The 15,074-nt window shown below is 42.3% G+C and overlaps 1 protein-coding gene across 1 annotated transcript in view; it reads right to left on the bottom strand.

Annotated features, from left to right (window-relative positions):
- Positions 1 to 15,074, bottom strand: part of LOC105269359 (uncharacterized) — a 121,398-nt gene that overhangs the window by 64,108 nt on the left and 42,216 nt on the right. Inside the window, exons 4-5 of the mRNA XM_011309517.1 lie at positions 9,306 to 9,585; positions 1,041 to 1,083 (exon numbers count right to left, since the gene is read on the bottom strand). The gene's annotated coding sequence lies outside the window, so the exon portion shown is untranslated. The remainder of the gene's footprint in view (positions 1 to 1,040; positions 1,084 to 9,305; positions 9,586 to 15,074) is intronic.

Consider the following 15,074-nt stretch of genomic DNA (forward strand, 5'->3'; position numbering starts at 1 on the left):
ACCGCCTTCCCTAGCATCAGCTATGTAGCGGATCTAGACGCCGGGAATTTACTAAAACTGGTGAGAAAAGCTGGCCTAGAATTATAGGGATCAGAAGGACAACGGAGCCACAATAGCCCAGTAGGGGTTCGGTGACAAGAGGGCAGCAAATGCCTATCCGTATCTTTAACCATCTTTAACCATAAGGTGAGCAGGAGCTCTGAAAAATTTGGGAATTAGATGGAGCAACTATACTTTCTAATTTCCGAAATTTTTTCGATCTTCCGAACAATTTGGGTCTTCAAAGATCTTTGGACTAAATTTTTTTCCATAATCCTTACAAGATGTTTTCCTCACCATCATTTACGTTTTAAATTTTAACTTTAGCGGATGCCCAGTAGTGGTTTAGCTAGTAGACGGTTGCAGGTTCGAGTCCCAGTTCGGTCGCGGTTTTTAAGCTTCTGGCAATCTAGCCTGAAAATTACAATCTGACGAATGTGAGGTTATAACTCGAGCATAGATAACGATTATAATCTTATGAATCAGATAATACTTTATGGTTAAGTGATAAACCAAATTTTTCAAAAATCAGCACATTCTACACACAAAAAAAAACTGTACTGAAAATATGAGATTTAGAACGTAATTTACATGATTTCTGAGCCCGTACATTACGACTTTGAAACCGTCAATTACGGGCTAAAAACACGTAAATTATGCCCAGAAGATCTTAAGTTACTGCTTTTGTACCGTAAATTATGATTATTATGTCGTAAATTATGAGGTCGATCCCCTAAATTACGATTCCGAACTCGTAAATTACGAGGACCCATATCGTGAATTACAAGATTCGACGTCGTGAATTAAGTGCTTGGTCCCATAATATACGATATTGTCCTGAAACCCTGCCGTAAACTACGATTCTAAATTTGTAAATCACGAAAATCCATGTTGTGAATTACAAGTTTTGTTGCGCATACGCTAATTTATTTTTCATCTCTGGTAATTATGATATTAATTATTTATATAAACTATACTTTAATGAAGACCGTTTTACTCACGATATTCCCTGTTTAATGCTGAGTTTTATAGCTGCCCTCAGTCCTGAAACATTCATATTGAGGCAATTAGTTTGTTGCTAATAAGATCGCATACTATTTCGTTACACGGAGAGAAGCATTTAGTAAAAATTACTGAACTTTTTGTTCGCTTACCGATTACGGAATCGCCTCGAAAAATTTAAGTGACGGTATCTTAATTTGTCACAGATACAATAATTCAGGTTCAAATTACGGAACGCGTCAATAACATTCCGTGACTTTAGATAAAAATGTCATGGGAGGTCCGTAAAGTTTCTTGCACCCACATTTTACTCCCGAATTACGAAAAAGACATGGAATTTTCATTGAATGCATTTCTCTCCGTGTACTCAGTAAGGGAAGGCCAAAATACTGAAAGTTAGAAAACAATGGATCAAAATGGAACACAGACCGACAATTGCCTTAACTATAATAACAATGCTTTTCGTCATGAATCCCTCGAAAATGAAATGGACAACGTTGAGATAGAGAAGGGAGACCTTAATATGAAAAAAAACCTGAATTGTGATCATTGCCAGTTGAGAAAAAAGAAACGCCGTGTCAGGCCATTAATGTGGCGTGAAAATTAGTTTGTTTATTGGTTGACGTCGTCAACTGAACCGGATGCTTTTGTTCTTTTTTTTTATTTTATAGTTAAGCGCCTTTTTCTGAGACTAAGTAAGATTTGAACAAACCGACGTCGGTAGCTCAGTGGCTAGGTGCGAGCCTAGTGTTCTGAAAGTTGTGAGTTCGATTCCCCGTTGAATCGAATTTTTCAACAGGCACCGATGAGCGTGAGGTTGCTAATAGAGCAACCGTCTGTACCGACATGGCTTTTTCTGTGGTTTCCCATGTTACTCCTATGTTCCATAGGAGAGTGAATACGGTACAGTGTAGGATCCACAGCCGCATGCATAGGGTGAGATCGGGCCAATTAGCCAGAACAGGGCAGAAAGGGCCGGGAAAAAAAAAAAAAAAAAATTTGAATAAAGCTTCGGGGAGACTCCTCTCACTAGCGAGTGTGGTTTGACTTGTTGCGGACACTGGGTTACTAAATGGGTCAAAATATCGAATAAAAGCCGGACCTTTGAGGCATATTGACTGTAACTAGTCACGACAGGTTGTGTCTCGAAGAGAAAGGATCTTATAAATTTCACTTAGTGGGGCCTACTGTGGGAGACTACGTAATAAAGTATACAATCGTTAATGAGCAATGAGCACACACAAGAAAAGATACCGTTAAATTTTCCTTTAGATGGATTCAAAATTTATCACGTTTCACGTGAAATACACAAAAGTTAAAAGTTCAAGACAGGTCGGAATAAGTGGAGGAAAGAATGGTGTAAATGTTGTTTGTGTGTTTTTTGACCTATGGAGGTAGAAACAAACCGCAGAAGGAAGGGGGCGATCTCTCGGTGTTTCCTGTCTGTTTCTGGAGTCAGGAAAACTCCAAAAGTATGCAAGCTCCTGTAGGGCTGATGGAGTTGGATGTGGTCACACACGCTCTTCTTGCGCCAATGAAGATGGTGTGAAGATGGAATGAATTTGGTTGTCCACTAGTATTGTGTTGCTGCGCATGGAAAAATCCTGATGTGTCCACTTAAGATGAACTCAGATCTACGCTGAGCAATTCACTATCTTGACTCTGCTTGGCGTAGAAAATCCCTGAGCTGCACGATTGGGATGAACTCAATTGTACGCTAAGTGATTTGCCACATCTATGGTGGTTGGTAAAAATAGCATGAACTCTTCATGAGCGCAGTTGCCCCCCTGGAGGGTCAAGCCACAGGCAGGTTGGACAACAGGCAGCAAACCGTGGGAAGAGAACGGGCGCCGGTGATAGACCGAATTTATCTGAATATAATTATTTATCTGAATAGTTGCAGACGATTTGACGTAACGAAAAGAGTCCACTGAGACTACAGGTCAGTCACTGCGATAGAGAATGGTCCCGTGAAGCTGCTGTCTCAAAGACGGCTTCTGGAAAGTCAGGCGAATTGGCAGGGTACCACTTCGAACAAATTCAGGCTGATAGTTTTCGTGGAAATAATTCAGACGAGTTGACTTCAACGAGGAGAATCGAGCTGTCAATTCAGACTAGAGCCAGTCGTAGTGTCAGAGGGTAGTCCTGTAGAGTTGCTTCCTTGTAGACGAATCTTGGAGAATCAACTGGACGATGGGCAGGGTACGACTATTGAAGATTTCAAGGCGAAGATAATAATTGAACTAACTTGATTTGGCGCAAAAACGCTTTATATACTGTTTAGGGGCGACGCCTCTACGACCGTTAACGTTTTGATATTTCTTCATCGAACGTTTTTCAAGATGTGGTGGAAAGTATCTTCATATGTTTAGCAATGTATTCAGAAGGGATGTTTCTGGAGGGAGTATCTTCACCTCGGTGATATCTCCCATTTCCCCAGGTGCAGGAGCAGTTTGTCCCCCCACGCGGCTTGGGACTCTTCTTCTTCGATTCTCGCCGTAAGGGTTTGAGTGCTATTTAGAGACGAACCCCCCCAATGAACAGATTCTGCAATTGGTGTTATGCCAATGCTCCCGACGGCCCCCACCAAGCCTTCGGGGATTTGGGGATGCGGAGGCAGCGAATTTGCGACTAAGGACATGAAAGAGCTAAAGCTCCATGTCGCCAAATAACACCCGAAGATTAGGGTGGATGACAATGGAGTGCTGGTTGGCGGACTACCGATTGACGCCTCTGAGAGCAACAGGTAAAGTCCATCTTTCTCTGGACCCGGCGATTGCATGGCGGCGGCCTCGGCGGCTGACAAATCCACCCTGAGTCCCGTTCCACGATCAAGGATTACGACAACGGCATCATCTACGGGAGCTCGGACGCTCAGGCCATCACGAACTGCCCCACCTCCCTCGACCTCTAGCATAACCGTGGCTAGCAATAACAGAGGGGCGACTCTTCGCAGTGGAACAACATGACGGACCTTAACAACGAAGCGAGGAGATGACGCCAATAACAACACTTCGGCCAACGTACGAAACTCAATTATATCGAGCACGTTGAAAGAATCGATTCTGTACAACTCGAACTCGATGACGTCAGAGTACGAGGCCGACAACAGGACTCTGCCTGGTAGTGGCACGACACGTAATACCTCTCTGAGTGTAATTAGTCCGGACTCGGCAAAAAATGCCCCAATCATTGTCAGCAATCAGACGATGAATGAGAGTCTCCGCCGCGAACTAGTGGAGGCCATTGAATACTCCCGGTACTCCAGAGATCGCAGCTATCTCGCCAGATATCGAGGTGGCCACCTCCATGTGTGCGACCATGACGACGGAGACCGTCACACACGGCAGTTTCTTTGTCTTCGGCCAATCGTGTCATCAGCGCTCTGCGTAGGGAGCAACTCCACACTGAGTCCGGAACAGGGGAAAGAGGACGAGCCAATCGACATCGATAGGACACCCCCTACGCAGACACTGTGCGTGGTCGCTACATCGAATAAGAAACATGAGGCCACAAGTATGACCAGTGATCGCTTCACGGTACCAATCTCGCCAACAGTCAACATTATTGAGTACATGGAGCCCATCCCAGAGCCCACTAGATCCGATGGCGGTGCACAAGTCGAGTCCACCCCGCTGGAGGAGCCCTGGACACTGGTTCGACAGAGACCGCGCAGAGGGAGACCAACAGGATGCATATCTGAATGTGAAAGCGAAACTGGGAGTGCTAGAGTGAGAGCTAACAACTTGGGAAAATCCGTCCGTAGGAGGGTCAGGAGAAAAACTGGCCACCCACCCTCGACGACAGTGCCGCGCCTCCACAGCTGGCCCGGACTCAGCATTCGGGTGGATTTGTTAATCGGCCGCCTAAGCCGCCGGCATGCAATAATATTCCTACTGGTAACCTCAATAACAGTAAAGGAAAGAAAAATAATAATTCTAATTATAAATCTAGACGTAACAGACACGGTGCTAGGATGGCTGCTGCTCGGTGTGAGTTGGTTGCGGCCTTCGGTGGTAGTGAAAATATAAATAGACACAAAAACAAACTCATCGACAAGGCCAAGTCAGCTGTGAATATGAACAATTTAAATATCCTGGCCACTGACCTCGCCCCAATATTTACGAGTTCTACCACGAATAAATCCGGGAGAAATCGATATAATGACTTTAACATGCCTCACCGCGCTCGGGAAAATTTAAATGTCCAGCGTAATAACAATAACGGTGCAATAATGCTGCTAAAATTCAACGACTTTTCGAAGAAAAAAGGCCTAAAGCAATGCAAGAAATCCTAGCAGGTCCGTCGCCATACTGCGAAATCAGTAAGGACGATATTTTTCAACACTTCACATCGATGCATAATCACACGAGCGAAAGCGGGACTCGCCCATATAACTGGCCTAACTTGTCGAGTGACAGGGTGGAGGCGATTCGAGGGGCTCTCTTTAAACCCTTCACGAGTGCACAAGTCAACGCCCAATTGAGGAAAACCCATAACACCGCACCAGGGCCGAATGGCATAACCTACACGGATATTAAACGGTTCCACCCCGGCGCGAAATTGACTACGGCCGTTTTCAATGCATGCCTCCGATTAAAAAAGATCGCCGACTCGTGGAAAACGTCAAATACCGCACTTATTCATAAAAAAGGCGACAGGACTGACATCGACAACTGGCGTCCTCTGGCTATGGGCGATACATTCCCCAAACTTTTTGCAGCGGTGATAGTCGCCCTCAGACGAGTTTTCTGTGACATGAAGGCTGTCACGAGCAGAATTTCGCTCTCCGGGAGATTCTAAAGGATAGCAAACGATCGGGGCGCAATGTAATTCTCGGGTGGCTAGACCTGTTCAATGCTTTTGCCTCAATTCCCCACGCCGTTATTTTTGATGCGTTAAGGGGAATGAACATTCCTGGCGAGTTCACTGACCTCGTTATCAATATGAGCACGGGCGCGACCACTCGAGTTAGGACGACAGAGGGCTACACTGACTCCATTCCTCTGAAGGCTGGAGTGAAACAGAGATGCCCGGCGAGCCCGGTCGAACACGACGGAGGAAATGCGGGAGATGCTGCGTATCGTACCGAGCAGGCCTGAGGTTCAACGCGGCAAAATGCGCTACCTTTCACCTTACCGGTAAAGGGACGTAGGGTTTCCCTACAGCCTTCAAACTGCCCAGTAGAGCTGTGAGAGCGGTGGACGACGGGGGGCATATGATGGGCACATTCTAAGGGGAGGGGCCGTCAATAAGGCCCCAATGAACCTGCTAGACAGAAAAATTTCTAAAATGGTGAAAGGGTAGTTACACCTCTCACAGCATGCGAGCGCCGAGATGGTTCACCTGCTTTTCTGGAGGGATGGGTCCAGCATCATCCCGACAACGGACCTGACCGATATCCTTAAGATCTCCCATGCCTTCCGGATGTTATCTTGTAAGGATGGGATTATCGCGGAGGCTACCAGGGGATCGCTGTGGGATGCTGCACGCCGTAGGACGGGCCACGATCCGTCACCGGAGGAGTCGTTTTTTGCAGGCTCGCGAGGGGCCCCCGTCCGGACAAACTTCAGCGTTGACCCAGGATTCTGGGTGACAGTGAGAGCCGCCACTCAGAGACAGTCCCACTGATTACAAGCTAGTTGGCACCTAGGGCCTAACAATGATCTCGAAATCAAATACAGGGGAAAGAAGAGACGACTTGTCATTATCAGGCGTGAGTAATGCGTTCGTAAGAGATGGGAAATTTATGCCATTGGCGGATTGGCGGTTTATCCATAGGGTCAGGCTTGGGATGCTGCCACTCAACGGCGCCATAAGATGGACGAATGGGGATAAGCGCTATAGACTGTGTGGCTACTCCAGTGTGCTGCCTGCCGCACTCATACAAACATTCGATAAAAAGCGAATTAATTGTCTTTAAGGCAAATACTCTCGACCAATATTTATATCTGGGAATTAGGAACACTTAGGAGCTACGTTTATCTCCTGGAGTGTACAACGATCTTGATGTCCGCGCCTTAGTACTGCAATGTGACAAAAGGGCAACTGTGGCTAATCCTCATGAAAATTGTCCATCCTGATTATGAATGTTATTCTTTTGTAGTTGCCCTCTACTACCGAGACTCGAAGCCAAGAGATGTTACTGATTTCCTGCGAAATTTTGTCAAAGAATCCATCAAGCTGATTCATCATGGGATCACAGTAGGTCAGATTAATTATCGGTCTGAAATTGCAGGCATCACGGCAGATAGCCCAGCCAGAGCTAGGTTAAAACGTATCAAAGGGTCAACAGGATTTTCATCTTGTTAACGACGGACTATCCCAGGCATTACTGAGGAAAAGCGCAGAGTATGTGCAGAGAACACTTACCCAAAACGTATCATAAATACTTTCATCGCCAAAGCTGATCAACAATATCATTTGAAGAATCATACGTAAATTGTTCTAGAAATACCTGATTTTGATCCAGTCCGAAACGTTTCTCAACAAACAATGCATTTATTTTTGAACATTGTCAAGACGTCAATGTCAAAATGGTTAGACAGGAACAGCCGATATAGAGTCCCAATGAGGAAATTTCGGTTTTTGAAGTCATTACTACGGAGTATAACATCATGTATCCCAATCGAATTTAAAAGAAAAGAATTTGACGCAGAACGACATGGCCGTTGGGAAGCCACTAAAAAAATCAGTGGAATTACTCGCCAGCCAATAGATGTATTTACGTGGTCAAAAATGGGTATGTCGTTATCCACCGAAAAAAGATTAGAAACGAGTACAGGAATGGGCCAAGAAAGGCAACAGGCCTCAGAAAGATTGGGAGGAATACACAGACTTGGTCGTTCTTGCATGGACAAAATTTTTCACTCATTACACGATCTTTCATGCACAAATTTGTTAAGTGATTAAGTGGATTTTTTTTTCTTTCTTAAAACCTTGGAAAATTTCGAGTGCGGACTACATCTACTGGAAAGATCACATGTTCAACAACAAAATCTCATATTAGAAGAATCCGAGCTGGAGAAAAGAAGCAGCGTTCCTGCTACGTCCAGGAAACGAGCAGAAATGTTATTAAAAAATTCCAAATATTCTCCTATTATGGGAAACGATGAGCATAATAAAGATGATGAAGAGAACGACAGTGATTCTTTACAGGAGAATAGGAAGCGGAAGCGTTCTAAAAGTTCTGGCTCTTCTGGCTTATAGCCGTTTTACAGAGATTTTATCATCTTGTAGTTTGCATTTCGGAAATAGCATGGACGATGACCCATCAAAGTTTTCACTTTCGGCTGTAGTCTTCTCTCATTGAATTTCCGCAGCAGAACGGATTTTTTCTGATATTTCGTTATTGCAGATGTGGAAACAGTTATTATCGGTGCTAATTTACTTGCGCGTTTTAAACCTCTCCCGGATGTGAAGAATGATCGTTTATTTGATTCAACAACGGTATTATCAGTAGCATGTCGTTACAGCGATTACAATTTTTTCGATAAATTTATCCTAGACTGAACTTCTTGTAAAATTTCTGTCAGTAACTAACACAGGTGGAATATATCAATCAACTGAACTCAAAAAGATCCATTATATTGTAACTGTATTGGGACCACCGATATTGAGCAAGGCTCATCGCCTCGCGTCACATAAGTTAGCTACCGCGAAGTAGGAATTAAAAAATTAAAATTACTTTAACTTGAAATTTTGACTTTTTCCTGCATTTCCAACATTAAACGAACATAAATAGACAAACTGAATGTTTGTCAATTAGTCGATTGATAGATTGTCAAGTGAGATTCTCCGAAAATTTGAAACCGCAAATAATGCGGAATAATGGTTCATAATCATGAAAATATGCGTCATCAACTGAGCTTATAATTCTAATGGGATGTGCTTCAATGATGTTTTGTATACTAAATTTATTACATTGATTCATTACATTGTACACTTTTAAAAATAATTTTGAAAAAATTCAAACCCCTGTAAAGCATATTTTTGTCATGTGTATCAAAAAAATTCGACGTGAAATGCGTTAGAAGAGGTGAAACATTTGAAAAGCTACTGATGATTTTTTATAAAACTTCCAATAAAATTCTTTTCAATAGTTTCAAATACAGTCTTGTGATTAGCTAAAAACCGATTTTGAAAAATAACCGATGACATTCTCCCTCGCAGCCTCAACTAGCGCACCCTGATTGGTTCCAATCAGACTGAGGAAAATGATCGCGAGAATTAGTTTATACGGACAAAGTTCTATAGTTGCTCACCTTCGTAAGTGGCCGCTGCCTGCATGGGAAGCGTTGTCCCATTATCAGAATTTCCCTTTAAGCCCGTTCTCTCTAACCTCGTTCGGTCTCTATCTCCAATCCGTGAGGATCCTGCACAATAGTATTTCGCGCCACCATTGCTCCATACTCATCTCTTACTGAGTCAGCGTACTCACTCTTTCCTTTCATAAGTGCAAACTCTAAGAATCCAAAACTCCGAAGGCGTAAGTTTATAGAAGTTCCAGTGCATAACATGCGACTTTTAGAAATCCCAACAATTCTGAAAAAATTAAAAATTTCTGAAACATTACAAAACGACGTAGACGTTTCTTCTTCAGTTGAAAATGGAAATAAATTTCATGTACAGATAGCATTTCGACGAATAATACATTAACACTTTAGACATTCTTATAACATGTGGAGGAAAAAATTCTGTTCGAAACAAGCAGTTGACCGACTCTATTTTCTAGGAGAGGTAGTTTAATTCTCATTTTTCATTTCCACCAATATCATTGGTAGCAAGCTTCCGAATGCATTCATAGCTATTTCGACAACAATTTTTTTGGAATAAAAAGAAAAATGATATTATCTCCTAAACGAATCATCTGCTTCAGCCCATTTCTTTTTAGCCACTCCAGTCTTAGCTTTCTTAGCTCGCAACGCATGTTCTATTGTGTTATGGTGTTTACTGAAACCTGGTTATCTCCTACCATACCCAATTCTACCCCAAACATTGCCCACGATAATCTGCTGATATGTGATGGCAACGATCAGGGTGGAGGCATGGCCATCGCTTACTATAATACTGTGAAGGCCTTTGCTGCTTTTGGTCATGTAGGCAATATCTTCTAAGAGGTCCAGCTTGTGGGTTCAACGGCAGTCCTTGCTGCCGCCATCTATCGACCGCATCATGCTGTCTTCAATAAGCCGTCGAATTTCACTGAATGTGTATCCACAGCTTTGGATTGATATCGGACCAAAGTTTGTAAATTTTAAGGCCGACCAGCTTTATGATTCCAGCTCTGATGCTCAATATGTCTCAATGTTGGTGCGTCATCTTTGGCATCAGTTAATGAACCAGTTGGTGGCTCTCATTCTACAGTAACGTCCTCCACCTGGCTCGATCTCTGCTTGCTCGAGAAGAATAACACCATCATTGAAAACTCTCCTTCACATTGCGTCATTGCTACCGGCCAACACCTGTCACATAACCCCTGTCACATATCACCTGATCCCTGTTTTTGTGTTTATGAATGGCCATGGAGTTGGTTTGCTTTACATTAACACAGAAATTGAGTAGATGGTGATTAGTATGTACAGTTTCGGCAGGAAGCTAAAAGAAAAGAGGGACGCACCGTACACCGTGAGGGAGGTGGAACGCCAGAGAAAGAAGCCAAGATCGGACGACTCATCACCTTTCTCTATGTGCTTACTAACTCATAAGGAAGACTAGGTAGGTAGCTGCCGTCGATTCCGAGGGCATATGTTCCAGAAAGTTACAATCTATAACATACGACTTTTTTCTCATCTGCTGATCCGTTGTTTAAAAGGTTGGAACATTCTTCTAAAGTTAACCCCCTCGGAGGGTGATGTTTCCGTTTCGCATATAACAAGAAGGTTTGGGTAACTGATAGTAGTAGGAATAAATACGTGGTCAAAAGTCATGAAAAATACACTACAAGTATTACTAGATATGGGTTTTTCTTGGACTAACTGCCGTTCGTCATTTGATCATCACGGACTTATCACGATTTATACCAATACTAGAGGTTTTGCGCTACGACAATTAACCGGCCATTTGACGAAGGTGGAACGTTGAGCAAGCGCTATGGCTCAAAGACAACCTTGTGCTGTCGTACCGATGTGTGCAGTACTTGTACTAGCACTTCGTGTGGAGCGGAATACCACCGCGGCTTTTAAATTCCAGATTAATCAAACGTTTCCACCTCTCTGAGCTCACTGAGGCTCGTACCAGATACTCCTACATTCGGCTTTCTGACCTTTCAGGTAGACATCGTCGGGAAGAGCTTCGTCATCTCGGCCTAATCCTTGATTCTCGTCCGTGCCCTGTTATCACTGCTAATGGCTTTAACTCTCATATTGTGCCTCTCCACTGTGATGTTAGATGACTTGCCTGACTCCGAAATAAATTAGTCAGAGGTCCCTCCTTTCATTATTGCTGGCAGATCTCTTTTCTGACCCTCTGTTCTTTTTTTCTAAGTCAGTTAGCTAAGCGTTAATGATCCCATCTCTTCTATCTCATCTGCTTCCATTGGTGGTGATAGCATATCTAGGGAGATGATCGTGAACACCTTGTCAGCTCTACCCAATACTCTGCTTTTGATCATAAATCACTCCTTTGTAACTGGCATTTTCACTGGCGCTTGAAAGAAGGTTACTATTTTCTAACATACTATCGACTACCTACACTTAATTGTATGCTGCCCTTCCTGGCGACGATCCTGGAAAAGCTGGTGCACAATCAGCTGTCCTCGTTCCTTCATAGGCTTTTTCATAGACGTTGCTTTCTTTAAACTCGGCACTACTGTTTCAGACCTGCCTAGAGCACTCAGACGGGGTTGTTGTGATTTGTTAGCAATCTTAGGAGGAGCGTTGAAGATAGAACTGTCACCATATTGGCTTACTTGGATTTACTCAAGGACTTTGACACAGGCCCCCATACCATATTCCTAGTTAAACTCACAAGACTGGGCCCATCATCTGGTGTTGCCTGAGTCAGTTCATACCTCACCGGCCGATCTTCAACAGTGAGAGGTGAACATGGCGAACATTGTTCGCAAGCAATGCTGAAGTGCCAGAAGGATCAATCTTCAGCCTTCCGTTTTTTCATGTTCAAAAAAAAATTAGTAGCTCGGTCCTTGAGGTAAGTCGTCTCCTTTATGCTGATGACCTTCAGATTCTGCAATCTGTCCCACCTAAGTTTCTCCAGGATCCACGTGTAGGTCACTGTAAATCGTCAACTATAAATCGTCCAACTGAATGCCAGCAAGAAGCGTAGACCGATTGTGCCGAAAGTTGTGCGTAAAATTTGTATAAGATGATGTAAAGTATTCGTAGTTTTTTTTTCATGGAACTGTCACGATCACAGGAAGTATTGTATACCATGCCGAACTTTTGACAGCGTACCTCTGCGACAGAGCACGCCGACACGTTCTCACTCAGTAAGCTCTTGTAGTACGTAACTTCAGAACAGACTTGTGGCATAGCATCCCCTTAACGTGACAACTGCGATCATAGCTGGCAACTAAGGAAGAGACGTGCTGACTGGGTACTTTGTATCCTGCGCCTGGCCATTTCTCTATATTTCTCGATTTGTTTCTTTACTTCTCCTGTGTACATAAATGTTCGACATATATTCTGCTCTCGTTTGGTCTGAATCTTTCAGTGTCCGAGAGACTTGCGTCTACGTCTATCAAAGAGTCTTACTATGCACCAGTTGCCGTACGTTCAAGAGACGCTTTGGAAAGATCTTCCGAGACTATTCATAGACTCCTGCCAAGCGTCTCCTGCGGATGACTGACTCCTGCGAAAGATTGGTTAACTTAATTGTTAATTATTTCTCCAATTTAATTGGTGGAGAATAATTAATGTTAACAATGCTCCACATTCATGATTCTCTTGATGATCAAAAGAAAACCAATTTGTTTTAACAGCTTGGTGTTGGCTATTGGACAGGCATCTGATTTAGAACCTGACTCGATTATGCCTAGCTTCCATGATCGCTGAAAGTCTTGAAATTATTTAGTCCCTATCCTCGCTTCTGTTCAGGACGGTATATGTCAGGAATTAATTTTCGAGGGAGAGAAAAGAGGGAAATAATTGAAAGAGCGCGGTATTATAGAATGGAAGATCTCAACATATAATCAAGAAGGGGTAAGATACAAAAACTACCCGAGAAAAAGCACTGCTCTTAGAACTATGCTCTTAAAAATTAAAATATACTAGTCCATTTTTTGACTGAAAATAGAGCCATAGGAATTGTAACGTGTGCAGAATGGCAGTTATTAGATCATTCTGCATATTAAATAATACGGGAAATTGAAAACTGCACAATACACAGGTCTCAAATTCCTATTCATATTGGTGATTTTTCTGAAATAACGGAAAACCACTGTAAAAATGTCAAACATCTCCACTGTGAATCATTTTTTGGGCCATTAAAGAGAGATTTTATCCTACAACAAATTCACCAAAATATCGTGCCCCGACTGATATTCCTACAAATTTCTTGCAAGCCTGAAGATCATTAAAAAAATAATTTGCATCGGCTCAACGTGTCTTATGGAAAACTTATCATTTCAATAATGAAGCATCTTACAGTCGTAATATTTTTATAGACTTCATTCTAACCTCGTGACTTCCAGCGCCAGTCGCCTTTAATCAGCAATTAGAAAAACTTTGTTCATTCTTTATTTATTAACTCTATTCGCAAAAGATGATGCACTTAAAATATATATTTTAATTATTCTATAGCAGAACAAAAAATACAAGAACTATATTAAAGTGTGTGCATACTTTCATCAGGATGGAACGATATGGGTTGGAGTCATGTTGGATTTGAATCAAGAAACAAGAAGATTATATAACGGCCAATCACATCAATACATAATGGACGCCTTTATTGTTAATGCAGAAAAGTGTTGCCTCAAGAACTAAGTAACGAGAATGATTTGCTAGAATAGATCAATCCTCGACGGAATCTGGTCTAAAATATACACGATCATAATCTTCAGCGTTCTTAAAAAACATAATAATTAATTACGATAATTTGTCTAATTATATATTTAATCGCTGACTGTCTATGGCAGGGCTACTCTGAGGGCGAATCGTGCTCCCAACCTTTAGTAGTGCGTACCGAAGGGTAGATGAGAGTCCATTGTATCAGGTGATGGGCCTTTACGACCCAAGTTGTGCAGGCCCTTCTCCTCCATTAAAATCAACCCATGCGGGGTGACGCTAAAGAAACGAAAAAGCGGAAAAATGACTCGAAGTTGAAAACCGTAAATTTTTTTTCGCCATGGCATTATTTATTTTGAAAACTGACGTTAAAAATAAAAATCGAAAAAACCTTCTAAATTCCGAGGCCAGGAAAAAATTAGAGAATGTCATGCTACAGCATTCCCATTTGTTCATGCCTTATATATGGCAGAGATCTGATGAGATAATTGAAGAGGTGGAGTAAGCATAAAAAACGAAAGGCATAGGTGCCACCATGCTGAGAACAACCAAGGTTTTTCAGAAGTACAGCTTTACTTCTATGAAGACACTCGTACTCTGAAACTTCCAAGGAAACGATATCTTGCCCCGAGAGAAACAATATTAGCCGAGAGATTTTGTACTTCTGCGATAAATGATAAGCAAGGAATTGACTTCTTGGATAAAGTCAAGTTGTTTTTGAATTGAAATCTTTTGGATTTGAAAAGAGAAAACTTGTGAAGATTTTGTGAAATTCACTCAGCTAGACTTAATGCTAGGAATCAAATTTTTACTATGAATGAATGATCACCAATTTATTTGGGCCAAATGCATTATTTCTCGATAGGAGTTTCTCTTTCCCTAGATAATATTTTGATATAAGTAGAGATGTGCTTTTAGAAAAACTACTCATCCTCCGAATAAATATTAATGTCTTGGCGAAAATGATTTTTTCTCAATATGCAACATTGTTGTTTGGAAATTTTTGAGCATATTTGCCTATATGAATACAGACGCACCTGTCAAGAAAGATTTTTTCCTACTGCTTCTCAT

Source organism: Fopius arisanus, unplaced genomic scaffold (genome assembly GCF_000806365.1).
Source record: "Fopius arisanus strain USDA-PBARC FA_bdor unplaced genomic scaffold, ASM80636v1 scaffold00068, whole genome shotgun sequence".
NCBI lineage: Eukaryota > Metazoa > Arthropoda > Insecta > Hymenoptera > Braconidae > Fopius > Fopius arisanus.